Consider the following 19,042-nt stretch of genomic DNA (forward strand, 5'->3'; position numbering starts at 1 on the left):
GATTTATGGAGTGTGTACCAGCTATTATATATTGTTATTTGTTGTTGTTGTTGTTGTGTTCCTTCAAGTGCATTTAAACTTGATTTTAGAAAGAAACAAAGAGAGAGTTTGCACCACATTTGGAACTTTTATACTTGACTGCTGAAATCTGACAATCAATCACAACTACAGTGCAAAATGGAATAATACATACGTTTCTTTTTAGCTGTCAGGTGTTGCTGAAGCCTCCTTTTTAAAAACTGTGACACAATAAGACAACATTTTTAACGGTCTTAAAGCCAAAAAAAAAAAAAATTTAAAAAAATTTAAAAAATGAAAAAGTTATAGTTTGCTTTGTTATCTTCTCCAGCCACCTAATATCTCTGATATCATCAATATTTTTTGTGTTTGTTGAGTTACTGAGTACAAACTGCATGGGATTTAGCTCTTGGTTTCACTAAAGTTGTAGACTTCGCATGTGAAAGTTTTGGTGCTGCTATTAAGCCTTACATTTCATTAATTTAAGTAATTTTTATGCTAGTACAGAAAAGCACTTTCTTTTTGGAACTACTCCAGAGCCTCAACCACCTTCATCTAGTCCTGGAAACATGCCCCCAGCAAGCATGGGAGCAATGGTTATAGCAAATCATGCTTAAGGAATATGGCATGTCTCATACGTTGATGTCCATTTGCCCATTCCTGATGACCCCAAGCGAGCTGTCTTAACCTCTCCAGAGTGCATGTGCAATACATGTGCATTGTACACACATGTGGGCTTTGTTCAGAAGTTCTTACTCTCATGCAGGAACTGAGAGGCAGGTTGGCAGGTGGGTTTTCTTGCAGAGGCATCCATGGCACACACACACACATAGTTTAGGTGGTTTTAAAAGGGGTATTAGAACAGACATTCTGATATTGGCAGTTTACTTAATATATCTTTTTCAAGGCAGAGATCTCTTTTCAAGTAAAATGTATATTAAAGCCAAAATCTAGATGTTCTTGGCCTAGAAAAATATTACCAGACACAACAGATGTGGAAGCATGGAAATACAGATGGTATATTATTCTATGCTGGACTGTTTATTAATCAACAGCAACAACAACTTTATTGTCTTAGGCGGGATACAGACGGGCAGGGGAAGACGTCTTGGAGGTGTATTCTGCTGAATACGGAGCCTCCAGACCGCCCGCCCCGGGGGCGTGGCTCAGGTGTATGGGGCTTCCACATGGGGGGCAGTGAAGACGCCTCACCTGGGGCCGTTTCTGACCCGCAGTTTCCATACCGCCGCCTCGGAGGACGCCGCAAAGAGAGAGGCAGCTTCCTCACGGGTGGCCCAAAATGGGGCTTTTTTTTTCTTTTGCTGGCTGGTGGATGCGCAGCTGCGCAGCTGCGGCGCTCAGCACCGGCGGCAGAAAGCATATGTGCACATTTAAAGCACCCAAGCCCCTTTAAACTTTTCCCCCCGCCCTGGCCAAGAACAAAGGTGGTCTCCTGCCAGCTGGTGATCAGCTGGTGTTGGCATCCTTGTCCGCTTGCACGTTGCCAGTGTCACCAGCATCATGGATGCCTCCTCTCCTTTGGTCCCCGCGCTCTTACTGAATCTGCAATGCACAGCCACAGCTGTCGCCGCTGCCACCGCTGTCCCCCTGCCATCCCCCATCACCTCCCTTGTACATATGTAAATATTTAAAGTTTTAGCGTTTTTTTATTGTTAGGTGAAAATGGCGCAGGAATGTGTGTAGGGGTGCACTTTAAATTCCAAACTTTCCACGATTCTAGCAGCGCATGCGTACATGCAGCTCTAGGGTTAGGGTTAGGGTTACGAGTCTTAAAATGTGCTGCAGCTGTGCTGCAGATTCCACACCTGCATGGCAGCTGACGCTGCAATTAAAGCCTGACTGCAAACTGTGCATGTTCCAGGACCCCGACTCATTATGCGACGCAGCAGACACGGAGCTTTTAAATGGGCAACTTAAAGTAGCAGCGTAGCAATTCTGGCGTACCGGTGCAGCAGCTTACAGACGGAGATGCGCAGCTGCGCACTATATAGAAAAGAAGCGGGGAAAAGCAGCACCTTTTTAATGCCACTTCTTCCCGCTTGGGGCGTGCGGGCGGCGTGTTCATGGCGGCATTCAGGTAAGGGCCGTCTGAAGGCTATACCTTCATGACGTCATGAACACACCCCTTTTTGCCCGTCTGTATCCCGCCTTAGTTATGTAAAATGTTCCATATAAAATGTTTATTACAAATATTAAAATAAAATGAAATAAAAGTTAAACAATTTTATTTTACCCCAAACAATACAACTTAAATTCTTAAGATCTGGAATTCCTTGCACTTAACCACCCTGACAGTTTCTTCATGTAAAGCTTTCTTCCAACAATAAATAAAAAACCTTTGCTGTTTGTTGTTGTGGTTAAGTAGGTTATATTGTGTACCTTCATGTCATTTCCGATTTATGGCGACCCTAAGGTGAACCTATCATGGAATTTTCTTGGCAAGATTTGTTCAGAGGAGGTTTTGCCATTGCCTTCCCCTGAGGCTGTGAACATGTGACTTTCCCAGGGTCACTCAGTGGTTTTCATAGCCAAGCTGGGACTTGAACCCTGGTTTCCAGAGTCATAGTCCAACACTCAAACCACTACTCTATTAACCTAAACCTGGCTCTATAAATCTAGAGATTATAGTAGCTTTGTTTAAAAATCTATAAAATTACTGAATTACAAAAGATCAAATAATGGTAACTCTCCAGTAGAAAATGATGTAAAGGCAATCTAATGCCTTCAGCATCAGATTAATAAACAGTACCTGCACATGTGTTTTAGGACCAGAATGCATAAATCAATTGGTAATCTTATAAATTAGTCTGAAAACAATCATATAAATCAATCGATCTGCTTTTCTACAAGAAATATTTAATATGAAGCTAATATTTAGACATTCAGACTAAAACTAAAATAAATCTCTATGAGTACAAGTCTTCAAGTTCAAAAAGAGTTTCTGTTTTGGGGATCAAAAGAAACACAAATTACTCAGATGAGTGTTCAATATCCATTTCTGATATGATCTAACATAAACTCCTTCCGGATTTAAAAACAACAACAACCTCATCTAAGACCATCACAAAGACTGTAATGTAATCTAGTTCTCAATCTACTGATACAGCCAAGAATGTACTTTGTCAGCCTACGCAGCCACAGTTGGCAGGGTTGGCCCAAAATTCAAGCTCTTATTAGCAACACAAAATTCCTGAAATAATTTCAGTGGCCATTTCCTATGCCAGTCTACTACTAAGTGATGACCTTTCATTTCAGTGCACAATACAAACATTTTTGTATAGATGTGCTCCTCAGTGCTTATGTGGAAAAAAGAGGAAGAACAATCTCATGTCATCTGAATTTACAAGTTTTGGAGGAGGACACTGGAAACCTAAGTACTGCCTTTCTTGAACAGCAGTTTAATATACAGAATGGGCAGAAATGTATCCTTCCAGTATCAAAGAAAACATCTGTCAATCTTTGCTTAAGTAATGTTAGCAAATCACTCCTGCCTTTCCAGGTCATACAATATATATATCCAACTCCTTTCCAGGCAAGCATTCTCTGAAGATGCCAGCCACAGATGCTGGCGAAACATCAGGAAGAAACTCTTCTAGAACATGGACACATAGCCCGAAAAACCCACAAAAAACAATGTTAGCAATAGTTTGGAATAAATAGTGGTGGGTTGTGAAGTTGGGATGAAACAAGTTTTTAGATCATGAAAGATACATTCAAAAGGCATCCCTTTACATAGCAAAATGCACTAGTCTTGGTCTCATTTATAAAACATTTAGGGACCACTGATCGTAAACCTGATACCCTTAGGTGCAATTGAACCTTATTTAAGACTCATTAAATTCCATTAATTTCAATTATTTTTCACTTGGTGGAAACAAAACTCTGTTTGCTTTAGTTTATTTTTATTTAAAACTAAAACACTTTCTAAAACAAAACAACTAAAACAAAACTCCCGTAAAACATAATATGAGAGACTATACAATTGCAGCCTGGATACAGATAGTGAATATTCCAGTGCTAAAGCTGAAAGAAGTATATAGCTTTAAAGAACAGTCATATGAAATTCCATTGTTATAACAGAAGACTGTCAGATAAATAGACTAGGGTTTAGAGAAGGAACATTACTTGCTTATTTTCATATGTTATATGAAGGGGAATATACAAATGTAATCTTTTGATTACATCTGAATTTGGCAGCCAATAACATACAATATAGGTCACCATCATTCAATGTCAAAAATGTACTGAAATCTAGTGATTGGGATGGACCTTGGCCAGCCAGATGATGAGAATCTGAATGGCCTTATGTTAACAGGTATTCTAGGAAAATGTTAATAATTTCTTCTAGTTGTACTATGTCTTTAGTTTCTGTGACATAGCAATATCCTCCCTTGGGGGAAAGAACAGTATAATTGAATGAATGAATGATGGGCTCAGTGAGTATCAATTTGGAACAGGATGCATTAGGGTAAAACAGATTTTTACTGATACTGAACAGAACAACAATGAATTACTATGCAAAGCGCCCTTGAGACTATGTGTAAGAATAGGATTAGAAATGCAAAACTTGTGGGTATGGTGATGAGGTGACAAGTTCAGTTTTAAACATAGTTCACAGAGAGACCTTGTGGCACTGTTGAGACTACCTGAATGAAAGGAATTGGTAGCATGAGCTTTCCTAGACTTCAGTCAACTTCCTCAGATGTATTTCGTGGAATTGAAGCCAGGTACAGACACATATATACCATTGGTGTGTGAGGATGTCAATACAAATTACAAATCCTTTGTGTATGGAAATGAAGTTGCAGATCCATTTCCCAGCAGACAGGGTCATAATCTCCTGTATTCTGGGTTAGCTCCTCCCAATTTGCTCCTGTAGGCAGGGACAATAGAACAAAGACTGGCCCCTATATAGGGAGGAGCTAGCCCCCCTGGGCCTCAGTCTTGTTCCTGCCTACACTCCTAGCAGGACATGTCTCTTCGAGCCAGCAAAGTTTTTCCTTTAGCCGAAAGTGGTTTGAGAGTTTTCCTGGCCTTCCCTTCTTCTCCTCTCTCCTGCCTTTCCCCCCTTCCTTGGTGGTGGCTATGGCAAAGGACCCCAAGATCACGGGTGAAGGGTCATCCTTAGCTCAGGCTTCCCTAGCTCAGGGTCTCCTGGCTCAACAGAGGGAGCTGGCTTCAGAGGGAGAAACTGGTCTTTGTGCGTGGAGATGAAGTGGCAGATCCAGTTTTGCAATGGGACTAGCCTGTGGTGAGGGCAATAGATGAGTGTAGGGCAGCCCCATGAGGATGGGGTCAGATAGTGTTAAAGTGTGTGTAGTGTATCAGGAAACCATTGTCTTTGTTCAATCCATTGCTGAGGGAGTGTAGTCTGTGGATGAATTCCAGTTCTACTTTTTCTCTTCCAAATCTACATTTGTAGTTCTTTTGTTCAGTGACCGCTGTTCTGAGGTCTGAGATGGAATGCCCAGAGAGATTGAAATGTTCTGCCATCGGTTTTTGTGTATTCTCATTTGTGAATTCCCAATTTATCCTCTGGCACAGGGACTGGCCTGTTTGCCCAATGTAGAGTGCTGAAGGGCATTGCTGACACAGTATAGCATAGATCACATTGGAGGATGACCACATGAAAGCCCCCTAATATTAGGTCTTGTGATGACATTTCCTGGATAAATGTGTGGGCAGAGTTGGCATCTCGGTTTGTGGCAAGGCGTAGTACCTGTGTTACCATCTGTGTTGTGTGTCATCCTGTAGATGAGTATCTGTTTGAGGTTTAGAGGCTGTCTATAAGCAAGTAAAGGTCTGCCACCAAGGGCCTTTGAAAGAGTGGCATTATTGTCCAGAATAGGTTGTAGTTCATTGATGATGTGCCTGAGTGGTCCCAGTTGGGAGATGTATGTGACCACTAGTGGGATTCTGTCATTTTCCCTCTTTGTTTTGTTCTGTAATAGATCAGTACATGTGTTGCCTTGTTTATTTGTGTTTTTTTCCCACTTCATGTGGTGGGTACTGTAGTTTGAGGAATGCTTCTTGTAATTCCTTGAGTTTGGCATCCCTGTCTTGTGGGTCTGAGCAGATGCAACTGTATCAGAGGGATTGGCTGTAGATTATGGATCTAGTGGTGTGTTCAGGGTGGAAGCTGAAGGCATGTAAGTACGTGTAGAGGTCTGTGGGTTTGCGATGTAGTCCAGACTAGCATACCCATATTAAATATTTGAATCTTACAACAGTGAATTAAATATAAAATGTTTTTATCCTATATATATTTCCCATTTGTAGAATCTTAGTATGTAGTTTAATACATACAGAAATTATACAATGAAGTGGACTAATTTAAGGTTTGTTGTCCACAACAAACAAATTCAGCATCTTTATCAACAATGTTCATACTGTCCTAAATTTGCAAGTCCTTTCTAAGTCCTTACCAATGCTATGGCAAAAGTCTGATCATTCTTTTTACAAGTACATTCATTTAAGATGTAGGTAGGATAATAATAACAACAACAACAACAACAATACTTTATTTATATAGCGCTATAGATTTGCCCAGCTGTACATACAACAACAACAACAACACTTTATTTATATAGTGCTGTAGATTTGCACAGCTCTGTACATACTATCCATCTATCATTTCATAACATCTCCTTGGTCATTATCTCAGTTTATTAATCCAGTTAATCCTGTGCAAACAACTATAATTCTGCATACAATCAATGCATGGTGATGAAACTGAAATTGCTGTGGCAAACTCTGTCCCACTCTCCATACGTTGGTCCTATCTGGCCTGCCAAGCCCACAAGCAGTATGTGCAGAGGCTCTGTTCACAACATCCATACTTGCAAAACAACAGGGCACAAATCTTATAGGGAAGATACTGCATGGATGACTATGCAGTTGAGAGCAGGACCAAAGATTTAACCCATTTTCCCTGCTCAATTATTTTCATACTTCAGGGCTGTTGCTTGCTTGCATTTATTTATTTTAAAAACCCTAAATGTTAAATATTTGCTAGAATCAAAAATTCTACCAAGATATTGTGTGTGCTAACCCAAAAACCATTGTATATGTTCATGAGACTCCCCCTCCCCTCATTTTTTAAAAAAAGCATAATAAAGTAGCTATTCTTTGTTTTGGATCTCACTCAAAAACTGTTTCTTTACAAAAGGAAATTTTATCACATGCTAACCTTGGACACAACATTCCAAATGAAACAATGAAACAACACAGATCTTCCTTCCTTTTTCTGACTGCATCACTGGAACCACTGGCTAATAAAGGAATATAGAGAGAGGGAAACCTTTCTGGTGTATTTCTCACAACACCTTGCATCTGGATTTCTCTCCATCTGTATGCTTGATTTGAAGAGGAAATTGATGTGATGAAGTGAAGCTTGAGGTAAAACAGAAAATAATGACAAAAGCATCTTCATAAATATCGACAAGGAAATTGTTTTACAGATAGCAAAGAAAGATGCAAAATCTCATACCAATTAAAGTTGCTATTATGTAGTCAGTCAAGTTTACTGTATAGTGATTGAACTGCTCTTCACCTTTGCTGAATCAGAACTATAGACAGGTAGCAGAAGACCCAATTTACAGAATTTGGCAATGTTTGTTCTTTAAAGTGACCACTGACTGGTCAGACACTTAGGAAATATTTTGTGAGTACTTTTGACACTACTGTCTCTTTATTAGTTTTTTATCTTTCACATACATAATGATTTTATAAGTTTCTCATTACAAAGTTTTTATGAGTATATGCTTTTTCATACCTGCTGATTTAAGCCCTATATTTTAGAGGCAAAGGTTAAAAGGGAAAGCTTTCTTTTTTAAAAAAGAGTCTTTTACAACTGTGTCTTCTGCATGGTGTTGGTTGGGTGGGAACAAACAACAATTTAGGTTATATAGCTACAGGATGATTAGTAAGTGAAGAATGGATTTCTTTTGTATTAGTTTTAGGGAGAATTATTACAACAATGAAAACAAAGGGGTTTGAAAACTGGGCTGTTTCTCTCCTCTTTTTAAAAAGCAGCAGTCCTCCTTTCTTTTATGATGCATCTGGCACTTTTTCAAAAAAGGAACAAAGAAAATCATTATTTAGTTGAGAATAGTTAACAAGCAACTGGTAACTAGTAACTAAAATAAGTTACAGCTTTGCAGGGTTGTTGCTGAACATTCATATGCAATATCATCCTCAGCGTGTTTTGTAATCTTGTCATCAGTCAATTTGGCTTCATAAGATATAATTAAACCAATGACAATTAAATGTAGTACATATGTTTATGACTGCTCTGTATTTTTATTGCATTTTAAAACTACTGAATAACTTAAGTTTTTTGGACTGGGTACAAATTAAAAACATAAAGTGCAATAAACAATGACAGCTAAATGTAAAAGATAAAAGCAGGATAAAAACGAATAAATCTATAAATCTGCCTAACTTGCATGTAGGTAGATTTAAGTAAGGGGTTTTTGTTGTAGTTATTTAGAAGTCCAAGGTGGTACCAGTCAAAATGACTAAAATATAGCAATTAAAAAAAAAAAAGACGGGAGGTAAACATATTTTCATGCAGAATCTAAGTATAAAAGGAAGAAGAAAATCAGAGCACTTCAAAATAAAGGTTTATGACCTAGAATTTGACAAACTGGACCCCACTGTATATATATCATTTACATATGAACCCATGGTATAGATTACTCAGTATGGCTGGTTAACAAAATATCTGTTTTTCATCATGCTGTGGATCTTGTATTATACTTCAGGTTTTGTTGTTTTGTTTTAAAATGACTGAAATAAGGCAGACTTGCATGAAGAAGCAATCTCCCCCCCCCTCCCCCCAGCTTTTAAAAACAGTTATTTGGTTCAGTTTCAGCAAAATAATTTGTTAAAAGGAAATCATCTGTTGAAAGCTCTGTGTCAAGAGTGAATGCAACACATGATACTCTCAGAAGTACAGAAAAATACTCTTAAACGGTATCAACTGATTAGTGAAAATAGTCAATGGTGAGTGTCTCAACTCACTGGGGGATGGAAGGGAAGGCACTCTAATTCCATGCTGTATTCTTCCATGCTGTGTTTCTTTCTCCGTGGTTCCTCCACCATTATTTTCACATTATGTATCTGTGGCTTCACTATAGAAAATAATAATTTAAAGTCATTACCACAAAATGCCACCCATGCAACAAACATCAGGCATATTAGTCACTAAGCTTGGGACAGGGATCAGAAGAAGCAGAACCAAATCATTCAGGACAAATAACATAAAATCAACAGGCAAGGATACTAACATGATTAAAACTGGACTACAGATAGTGAACATATGTAACTGGATCTTACTTATTTTATGTGATTAAAATTTAAAAGTGCTTAAAATGCAGTCGTATTAAAATGAAGTCGACTTTACCCTTGGTACTATAGATGTCATGTTGGTTTTAATGAAAATGTGAATTATTGAAGGATAAAGGGAAGGCAATTGCAAACCTCCCCTGAATGAATCTTGCCATGTTAGGTTTGCCTTAGAATCATAGAATCGTAGAGTTGGAAGAGACCACAAGGGCCATCCAGTCCAACCCCCTGCCATGCAGGAAATCTCAATCGAAGCACCCCCAACAGATGTGCATCCAGCCTCTGTTTAAAGACCTCCAAAGAAGGAGATCCCACCAACTCTGAGGGAGTGTGTTCCACTGTCAAACAGCCCTTACTGTCAGGAAGTTCCTCCTAATGTTGAGGTGGAATCTCTTTCCTGCAGCTTGCATCCATTCTTCTGGGTCCTGTTCTCTAGAGAAGCAGAAAACAAGCTTGCTCCCTCCTCAATATGACATCCCTTCAAATAATTAAACAGGGCTATCATATCACCTCTTAACTTTCTTTTCTCCAGGCTGAAGGAGCTCCTCATGGTTTCCGGACCCTTCACCTTGGGATAACCTTAAGTCAGAAATAACTTGAAGGCACACAACAGTATCAAACAACAGTATTTGAATTAATCTTTTCTAAATTTAGGGCCACAGTTTTTACTTTTTTTTACACAGAATATTATTTTGCTTTGAAATCATCTTTTTTTCAATCAGTGGGAACAGCTAAAAAAGAATCTGACCCTTGTATTAGTTATATATTTGTCCCAACTAAGGAAGATAAATATATGTGAATGGAATTCAGATACTGTATGTAAGCATGATGGCCATGTGGCCATTTCACAAGTTGAACTTTTAGAAAGATCTTGACATGTTTAAGTGCCCTTGTGACTGCCTTTATATGTTGGGATTATGGTTTCCTGTGTCTTGGAAACTGTATAAAAATGGCTTAAACCCAGGAGAAGATATGCCAGAGCATTCATGAGTCAAGGTTTCAATGACAAATCCCTACCCCAAAATTTGATGCATCACGAATTCTTTATGTAAAGAATGTGGTATGAAACAGCTCTATACAGTCATTTTTGAATCAAGTTGCCCATCCATGTCTTGCTATTGCTTATAAAAATTCAAGAGCATTTATCTATATTTTCAAATCTGAATGCTTGAATGTACTATACTTTGCAAATTCTATGAAAATGAAATGTCTTCCTTAGGATGCAATATGTGTGTGTGTGTGTGTGTGTGTGTGTGTGTGTGTGTGTGTGTTGCTAGGATTAGTGAAATCTCAAAAATGTTAACCTTTTTAGAAAGAAAAGAATGCTTCAGTATATTACCGATATATATAACCTTTGCTTTTATGGGTCTTATAGCTGGAATAGAACTTGAAATGTTTGGAAAAACTTTCTATAAGTAAACCGCAGTTATTCATAAAATATACAACAATTGCCTACTAAAGCTAAATGCTTTAGTTCTTGACACAAGAACAAAGCAAGCCATGGTTTCTATAGAGTCTTGCTTGCAAATCTGATGGTAAGTGAATCCAAATATTTGCCTGGCTTGCCAGAGGCCTTCTTATCTATAGACAACTTTAGTTTCAAGTAAAAGAACAATAGCAAATGATAATTTATAAATTGCAGTATCAAGTTCACAGACTTGAAATTACAAATCAAATGTAAACCACAGAGACAAAAAATGATTCTATAAAAGTATTTGCTATATATTCAGTTATAGAAGCAGAAGTGCTCATCACTTTTTAGCTTTCAACCTGAAGAAAAGCCAAGTTTGTTTCCTCTTAACAAGTGAAGACTAAATCAACCAGTTCATGGGACTACACAGTTAAAATTTGCAAAAACCTGGAAACTAATGGGGAACCTATGCCCTTTTAGATGTTGGACTCTGACTCTCATCAGACCTAGTCCAAATAGCTAATATCAGGCATGATGGAAGATGTAGTCCAACAATATTTGGAGGGCCAGTTTCCCTAACTCAGCTTTAGAAAAACTGAATGCTTGTCTCATGAATACAACTTGCATGTGGGGTTTTTAAGTGGATAAATTAATATTAAGCACCCACATAAAAAATGGATGTTACACTTTGTAACAGAGCAACTGAGATGAAATAAGTATGAATTCTTTAATATTAATTTATTTACTAAAAAAACCCACATGCAAGTTGTATTCATGAGACAAGCATTCAATTTTTCTAGAGCTGGGTTAGGGAAACTGTGGCACTCCAGATATTGTTGGACTGCATCTTCCATCACGCCTTCAAGCACTTAATTGCTTTGGTTAGTAAAGTGTTAAAATTAATTCCTGCTAGTACTGTATGTAGAGAGATCTTGTAGCATCTTTGAGACTAACTGAAAGAAAGAAGTTGGCAGTTAGTCTCAAAGATGCTACATCTCTACATGCTGATTCCACAGACTTAACACAGCTATATCTTTTAATAACTGCTAGGTAAAGGACATCCGATAAAACTATTGATTGCTGGTTTTGAACCATTAACTGTTCTGTGTTTTGATAGACTGGTTTTTAAGGGTACTATGTTGTGTAATCCATAACTTCTTTTGTTTTTTATGCTGTGTATTTTTATGCATGTTTAATATGGAAAATAAGCAGAATTGTAGCCATGTGATGCAAACCTATGCATAAACATAGTTCCATTGTGTTCAGAGTACATCCCTCTCTTGATTGCATCCTTGCAGCATGATGTTATCGTTGTCTAGGTTCACAAACTGTGGGATGGGGCTCCTCGGGGTGTGTGTGCAACAGTTGCATAAGGGGGGGGCATAAGACTTAGAGGCCCTTATCCCCCTACCCCTACCCTCTCCTTCACTTTCCATACTGTATCTGTCCTGTGGAAAAGAGAAAGGTGAAGGTACTTGGCCTCTGCCTGGAGGAGGAGGGGGAGGGGGGAAGTTCACTGGATTATGGCTTCTGGTGGGACCCATTCTTCTTCCCCCACCAATCTCATCAATCCCCTTATTCTTGGGATAAGACACTGCTACAGCCTCAACCAGCACTCCTATTTGACTAGGTGCACATAGGCTGAAGGAGAGGCAGCAGCCACGATGGCACCTAGTTGTGGTGAAGGAAGGTGGTGCCTCTTGTTAGTCATAACTAGGGTTGCCATAAGGCAGGACCTCCAAACTGGGACAAATGTAGGACAAATGTAGGGCAACATTTTCAAATGTAGGACATGTTTTTAAAAATGGAGGACACATGAAAAAATTGATAATTTTTTAAAAATTTTAATATAAATGCATGTTTCTTAGGCATGCTCAAAATGGAGGACATTTTGGCATTATTCCTAGACAGAAGGCTGAAATGTACTTCTCTTTCTGGCAAACACCCCCCCCCCCCAATTCTACAAGAACATTTCCCACTTCCAAGCAGGCATAGCATTTGCAAGATCACAGGCAGACCCTTGTGCCATTGCAAACTACATTTCCCACTCCCAAGCAGCCATAGCATTTGCAAGATCACAGGCAGACTCTTGTGCCACTGCAAACTACATTTCCCACTCCCAAGCAGCCATAGCATTTGCAAGATCACAGGCAGACCCTTGTGCCACTGCAAACTACATTTCCCACTCCCAAGCCTTCTTAGCAATTCCCCCCTTCCTCCTTTTCCTTGCCCCCTCCAACCCCCCCAACCCCCTCACCCCCTCTTTTTCCCAGGTATGTCTCAACTTAGGAGGGATTTATGGGACAGATCCAAAGCCTTTTTTCTATTCTAATGGGGGCAAAGCCTTGAGAAGCCCTGGACCCCTGAGAAGAAGAGGAGGGGGGCTTAGAGAGAGGAAGAAAGAGAAAAAGAAGATGAGGAGGGGGGAGAAAGGAAGAAAAAGGAGAGGAGGAAGAGGAGGAGAAGAAAAAAAACGGAACAATAATAAGAAGAGAAGGAGGGGAAAGAGAAAGAGGAAGAACAAAAAGCAACTTGCCTGCAAAGCCCTCTCCGCTTGGAAATTTGGAGCATGCCCAAATAAGGAAGCAGAGGGCTGGCCAATAGAGGCAGGGCAGTGCAGCAGACCCCGCCCCTGCTGGTTTCAGTCCTCCTACTGCTGCTCCAAGCATGTTTCATAGGCAGCACTCTATAGAAGGCAGGCAGCAGCCCTGGGAGCTCAGAGTTGGGCAGCCACCCGGGGGCGGGGGCGGGGTCGGGACGGGACCGGGCACGCCCCCAGGGGGCGGGAAAGTCCCGCCCACCACCGTGAAATGGCAACCCTAGTCATAACCCTAACCCTTGCTTTTATTTGTTGAGTAAAAATTTTGAGAACTACACTATTGGGGCTTACTCCCAAATAGATGAATACCAGATCTGGGACATTTCCCCGTCAAAGTGGACTTTATACTGGATTAGGCATATATAGGATTGTAGGGTTAATGACTGATTCTTTTCATCATGTTGACTTGCTTTGGGAGGTTGTTTCCCCCCCCCCCCCCCCCCCTGATGTGTGTGAAACAGTCTGACCCTGCTGTCTAAAGGTTACCAGTGTTCAAAGAATACTGCAGATGCTCCAGTACTACAGTGGGTCTTGATATCCACAGGGGCTTGGTTCCAAGACCCCATGCAGATACCAAAATCTGTGGATATTGAAATCCCATTAAATACAATGGATAGTAAAATGTTGCCCCTTATATAAATATAACATGGCAAAATTAAGCTTATGCTTTTTGGAATTTATATATTTTTTGAATATTTTCAAGCCGTGGAAGCTTGAATCTGTGGATAAATAATTTGTGTATATAGAGGGCTGACTGTACTACCAGTGTTTGGCAGTTATTGTTGTTGGTATATGCCTTCATATTGACTCGGTTTAACACAATTCTGTTTTCTTGACAAAATGTATTTAGAGGAGGTTTTCCACTGTCTCCCTCTTAGGCTAAAAGAGAGTATCCTACCTAAGAGCAGGAATTCCAAAAGTGATCTCCAGGAGTTCTAGTCCAGCACTGAATCCCTTATGTTAGACTGGCCCTTGGGATTTTTGTTGTTGTGATCCTTCAAGATGTATAGCTACCCTAAGGGGAGCCTATCACAGGGGTTTCTTTGCAAGATTTGTTCAGAGGAGGATTGTCTTTGCCTTCGTCTGAGTCATTATTGCCTTGCAAATTGCAATGTACGTCTAAAGCTGTAAGGATTCTTACATTGGCGGGGTACAGACTGCTCAAAAGGGCGGTCTGCCCGCCCCTTGTTTTGCTGCACGAGGAAGCTGCAGTGAACAAACTGCGCAGCTTCCTTGTGCAGCAAAAAGAGTTCTTTTTGTGGTGCGATTGTGATGCCACAGTGAGCCAATGGCGCACTCACGACATCACAATAGTGTCGCGACGAGCGGATGCTAAGTGTCCGTTGCGTCAAAATGGCAGTGCCCATCTGTACAGGACACCGCCATTTCGACGCACTCATCATGGGCGAGAGGTGTCTGGAAGTGCTGCCCCTCGCATGTGACGACAGCACCCCATTGCACCCATCTGTCCCGGGCAGATTCTTGTATTGGCTGTCTCATAGGCTTATTTATTCATGTATATGATGTTCTGATGTGGGTATCCCAGTATATTGTTCGTTTAATATAGGGATGAAGATATTGATCCCTTTCTACTTGGTACAAATTACATCTGAACAAAATGTGTGCTAGATCCTCAATTTCATGATCCCCACAAATACAAATTCATTCGTTATAAGGGATACCATGGAATCTTCCATGTCTTACCATGGTATCAAGTTGGTCGAATCTTGCTCGGGTAAATGCCTCTCTGAGATGTTTAGGGATCTGTATTTTTAGATAAGATGGCATTTGAAAGGACCGTTTGTATTGGCTCAACCATTTTAAATTGCCAACCCTACTGAGTGTGGCTATGTCTTCTTGAGCCGCAATGTCCAAAATTCTCTGTCTTGCACCCTTTCTTGCTTGATCATTCATAGTACAAGCTACAGGGAGGCCACAACTCTTTATAAAGTTTAACAGTTGCCTGGACCATGAGGATTGCAATTGAGAGTGTAACTGTTCTAATAAGCATAATCTAGAGAGTCTGTTTGGCTCCATTTCATTAATTTTACACCAGTAATTGAACACTCTGATTTTAGCTTGAGAGCAGATAGAATAAATTTCTAATTCCCCTCTTACAGCAGCTGCTGAGGTCCTTTTATCTACTCCTAGGATACTTCTCAGATGTTGAGACTGGGCTAGTTCTGCTACTGCGGTGGAATTTAGACCCCATACTTCTACTGCATATAAAAACATAGGTGTAACCTTAGCTTTGTATACATTAATTATTGGGGCTAAGGACCCTGGGTACTTGTTGACTTTTAGTTTAAGAATGAGATTCATACGTGCTTTTGTTCTAAGTGAGCTTTTATGGTGATGGCATGACCAGGATCCATTCTCATTGAATGTTACACCAAGATAAGAAAAGGACTTTACTTGTTCAATTGGTTCACCCTCTAATTGCCTAGTGCACTATATTTACATTTTATATATAGCTGTGTGATACTGCTTTTTATTATGTTACTAGTATTGTGAAACGGCCCTTGGGCTACTCAATAAATTGTATTTGTATTTGTATTCATGTATATGTGCCTTCAAGTCCCCTGTATTCATAGGATTTCCTTAGGTAAGGAATACTCAGAGGTGGTTTTGCCTATTTCTTCCTCTGAAATACAGCTCCCAGACTATTTGAAAAACCGTATGTATCTATATAAACCTGCCAAGCTCTAAGATCTGCAGAGGGGGGCTTTTTCTCAATATCACCACTAATCACAAGCACATCTGGTGAGGGCATGAGAAAGAGCCTTCTCTATGGCTGTTCCTGGGCTGTGGAACTCCCTTCCATGAGAGGTCTGTTTGAACCTCTCCCTGCTGTCTTTCTGCTAGCAGCTAAAGGCCTTTTTATTTACTGGAACTTTTGGTTTTAATATAATGTGGAAGACCAAGCTTTTAACATTGGGTGTTGTTTCTGTTTCATTGTTTTATATGCATTTCTTTTTAAAAAACTTATTTTACCTGCATTTTTAACAAGAGTATTTTAAAATAGAAATTTGATTTAATTGTTTTACTGGGCATCAGCCACTGCGATCGATAGGGATCTATTCACTTGTTAGTCAGGAAGTAGCTAAGTGGTGTTCCCAACTCTCTTCCTGGAGCAATCTTTGGTACAAAGAGAGATTGGTCAAGGAGGGTGAGACCATCAGTTGGTTGCTTACCGATTGACTGGGGAACATGCCTCTATCGATCACAATGGTTACTACCTGGTAAGTGTAGGTGGGGAGGAGTCACTTTGTAAGCTATGTAACTATAGTGGTTGCACATTTGTAAGTGCCCAAGTGAATTCCAGCCAAGGTTTCCTCTTGACTGGTAACTGACAAACTAATTGACTGTGCTTGGAAGTTTGTCACTGTCTTTTGGATCAGAGAGTGCAATTTATTTTCTTTCTTGAGTAATTGAGGAGGAGCCATAGAAAGGGATTTGGCTTGCACGTGGCCCATGGACTTTGCCCATCTTGCTTCTTTAAAACCAACCTTAAAGTCTAATAAATCTAGAAAATTACCATAGTTACCCCTCCTCCAATAGTTATTAAGGTTGGCTAACAACCACTCATTCAAATACTGTGTTCAAGAAAGTAATGTGTGCAACCAGCCTAAAATTATCCATGTCTACACAACCCAGGTTGTTTTCTTTTTCTTTTTCCGGGAGCAACCCAACTACTGCCTCTTTTAAAGGAGGAATTTACAACTTCCAAGACCAATTAGACTGTTAGAACATTATTGCAACAGGGGCCAGCTAGGAACAATGAAAGCGTTCATACATGTAGTGTCAAGCCTAGTTTGGCATACCCTTATTCAGATTTGTAAATATATGGCCTAACAGCATGGAATTCGGACACTTACTGTGTCCAACAAATTCTAGTTGACTCTGCTTCATGGTCCCAACCACCACATCCACCAGCCAAACTTCTGGTTACAGCACTTGTACCTTCCTTCTGGAGATCAGAGAACAACAACAGTCCTACTAAAAGAATTTAGTCCACTGCAAAGGCTTACCTGGAAATCAAAACTGCTGTAATTATTCCCCTTTCTTTCCTTGCCAAACCATTTTGGAAAGGAAGGAAACAACCAGTAATAGGCGCAGTTGTCCGCCCTGGGGACTTCAGCCCCTGCTAAACTGAATAAAAGGAATGTTCCCCTTCAGTGGTCTACTTCCAAATGTTATTTGGAAAGAATTTTCATTGGATCAGGCAACAGTTCATGAGTTTTTAAGGAACTCTTTCACATTTTGATCATCAGCACTGCAGACTGTTTTAAAAACCTTGTCTACAATTATGATGATTAATGTGACTGTCACTGCAATTAGGCCAAGTGTGTTGCCAGCAACCCCATCTGTAACATGATAGCTTATCAAGTTTTTAGCTTTTCCCTTCTTTGATCCACCTCTCTTGAGCATTTTCTCTAAGCTACACTCAGTAATCTTTTCTTGGAAAAATTAAGGAAGCATTGGGTTATCATTTTGTAACTTTCCTGTATGTAAATAAAATGCCTGCTTCATTGAAAACTGTTGTGTAAACCAGTATACATTAGTGCTGTTTTGTTTAATGGAATATTGAAAGTGGCTAGGGGCTTTTCTGGACTAGAAATGATCAAAATGCCTTCAAGTTAACCGTTTTGGCTAAAGCAGGCTCCTTCCAGCATCAAATGCAATGCCAATAAACCCATATGATTCAGACCATGGCCTGCTCCAAATATAGAGCATGGAGACATGGTGCATCACATTGAGTTTTAGCTGTTAATATTGAAATAAATAGTTAGCTGTTCTCAAGACAATGATAGTACAGTACTATGAAAAAGTCTTAGAAATTATACTTCTGAATACAGGATGTACTAATGGGTTGATTCCATGGGTATAATTATGGAAAAATAACATCCCTTCTTCCCAACTTTAGAAGTAAGGAGGATATGATGAGTTTCCTGGATACTATCTTATTTAATATATGTGCATTCAACTGTGGATTCAGGTAGCTCTTAAGAATCATAACTGAGTATCCTTGTTCTCTCAGTCTTCGGAATCGCGTCCCTCGCTTATGAGCGAGAGATGAATGGAGGGAGAATGAATGGGAGTATGCCCATGTGCCCATGCCTATATTCAAGACATTGTGGCTTGAATATATGCGAAACTCCATTTTCACAAGGGGGTCCGGAATGGATCCCCCGTGAAAAAGGAGGGGCGGCTGTATATATAATTATTTCCATATAGCTAATATTTCAATCTTATAATATATATAATAGTTTATAGCTATATTGTTAACTACTGAACATATTTATATGCCTGAATATGTTCTGGAACTCCAAGTGTTATGTTAAAATATATTCTGGAATAAAGAATGTACCACTTACTGGGAATCAGAATTGCCAAGAAAAAAAGTTAATAGAAATAGAAATAAAATACAGATAAGTAAAGATGCACACAGGCATTGAGACAATTAAAACAAAATCGTCAGACGGTAAGATCCAGAGAATAAATAGTAAGGCCCAGTATTACTTATGCTGCAGTGACACTGCTGCAAGTACTGTATAACTAGATATGAAACATTGTTTGAAAAGTATTGTAAAGAAGAAAACAATTAATGAGAGACACTTGAACAACAACAAAGGTCTGTATTA

At 39.6% G+C, this 19,042-nt stretch overlaps 1 protein-coding gene across 4 annotated transcripts in view; it reads left to right on the plus strand.

Annotated features, from left to right (window-relative positions):
- The window catches only part of LOC121917302 (rho GTPase-activating protein 28-like), a 98,409-nt gene that overhangs the window by 20,873 nt on the left and 58,494 nt on the right, over window positions 1–19,042 (plus strand). Inside the window, exon 1 of one of the 4 annotated variants that reach the window (XM_042443149.1) lies at window positions 7,329–7,437. The exons of the other annotated variants lie outside the window; for them this stretch is intronic. The gene's annotated coding sequence lies outside the window, so the exon portion shown is untranslated. Of the gene's footprint in view, window positions 1–7,328; window positions 7,438–19,042 lie in introns of those variants that run through there. 4 annotated transcript variants of the gene reach the window in all.

This window comes from Sceloporus undulatus, unplaced genomic scaffold, assembly GCF_019175285.1.
Source record: "Sceloporus undulatus isolate JIND9_A2432 ecotype Alabama unplaced genomic scaffold, SceUnd_v1.1 scaffold_14, whole genome shotgun sequence".
NCBI classification, from domain to species: Eukaryota; Metazoa; Chordata; class Lepidosauria; order Squamata; family Phrynosomatidae; genus Sceloporus; species Sceloporus undulatus.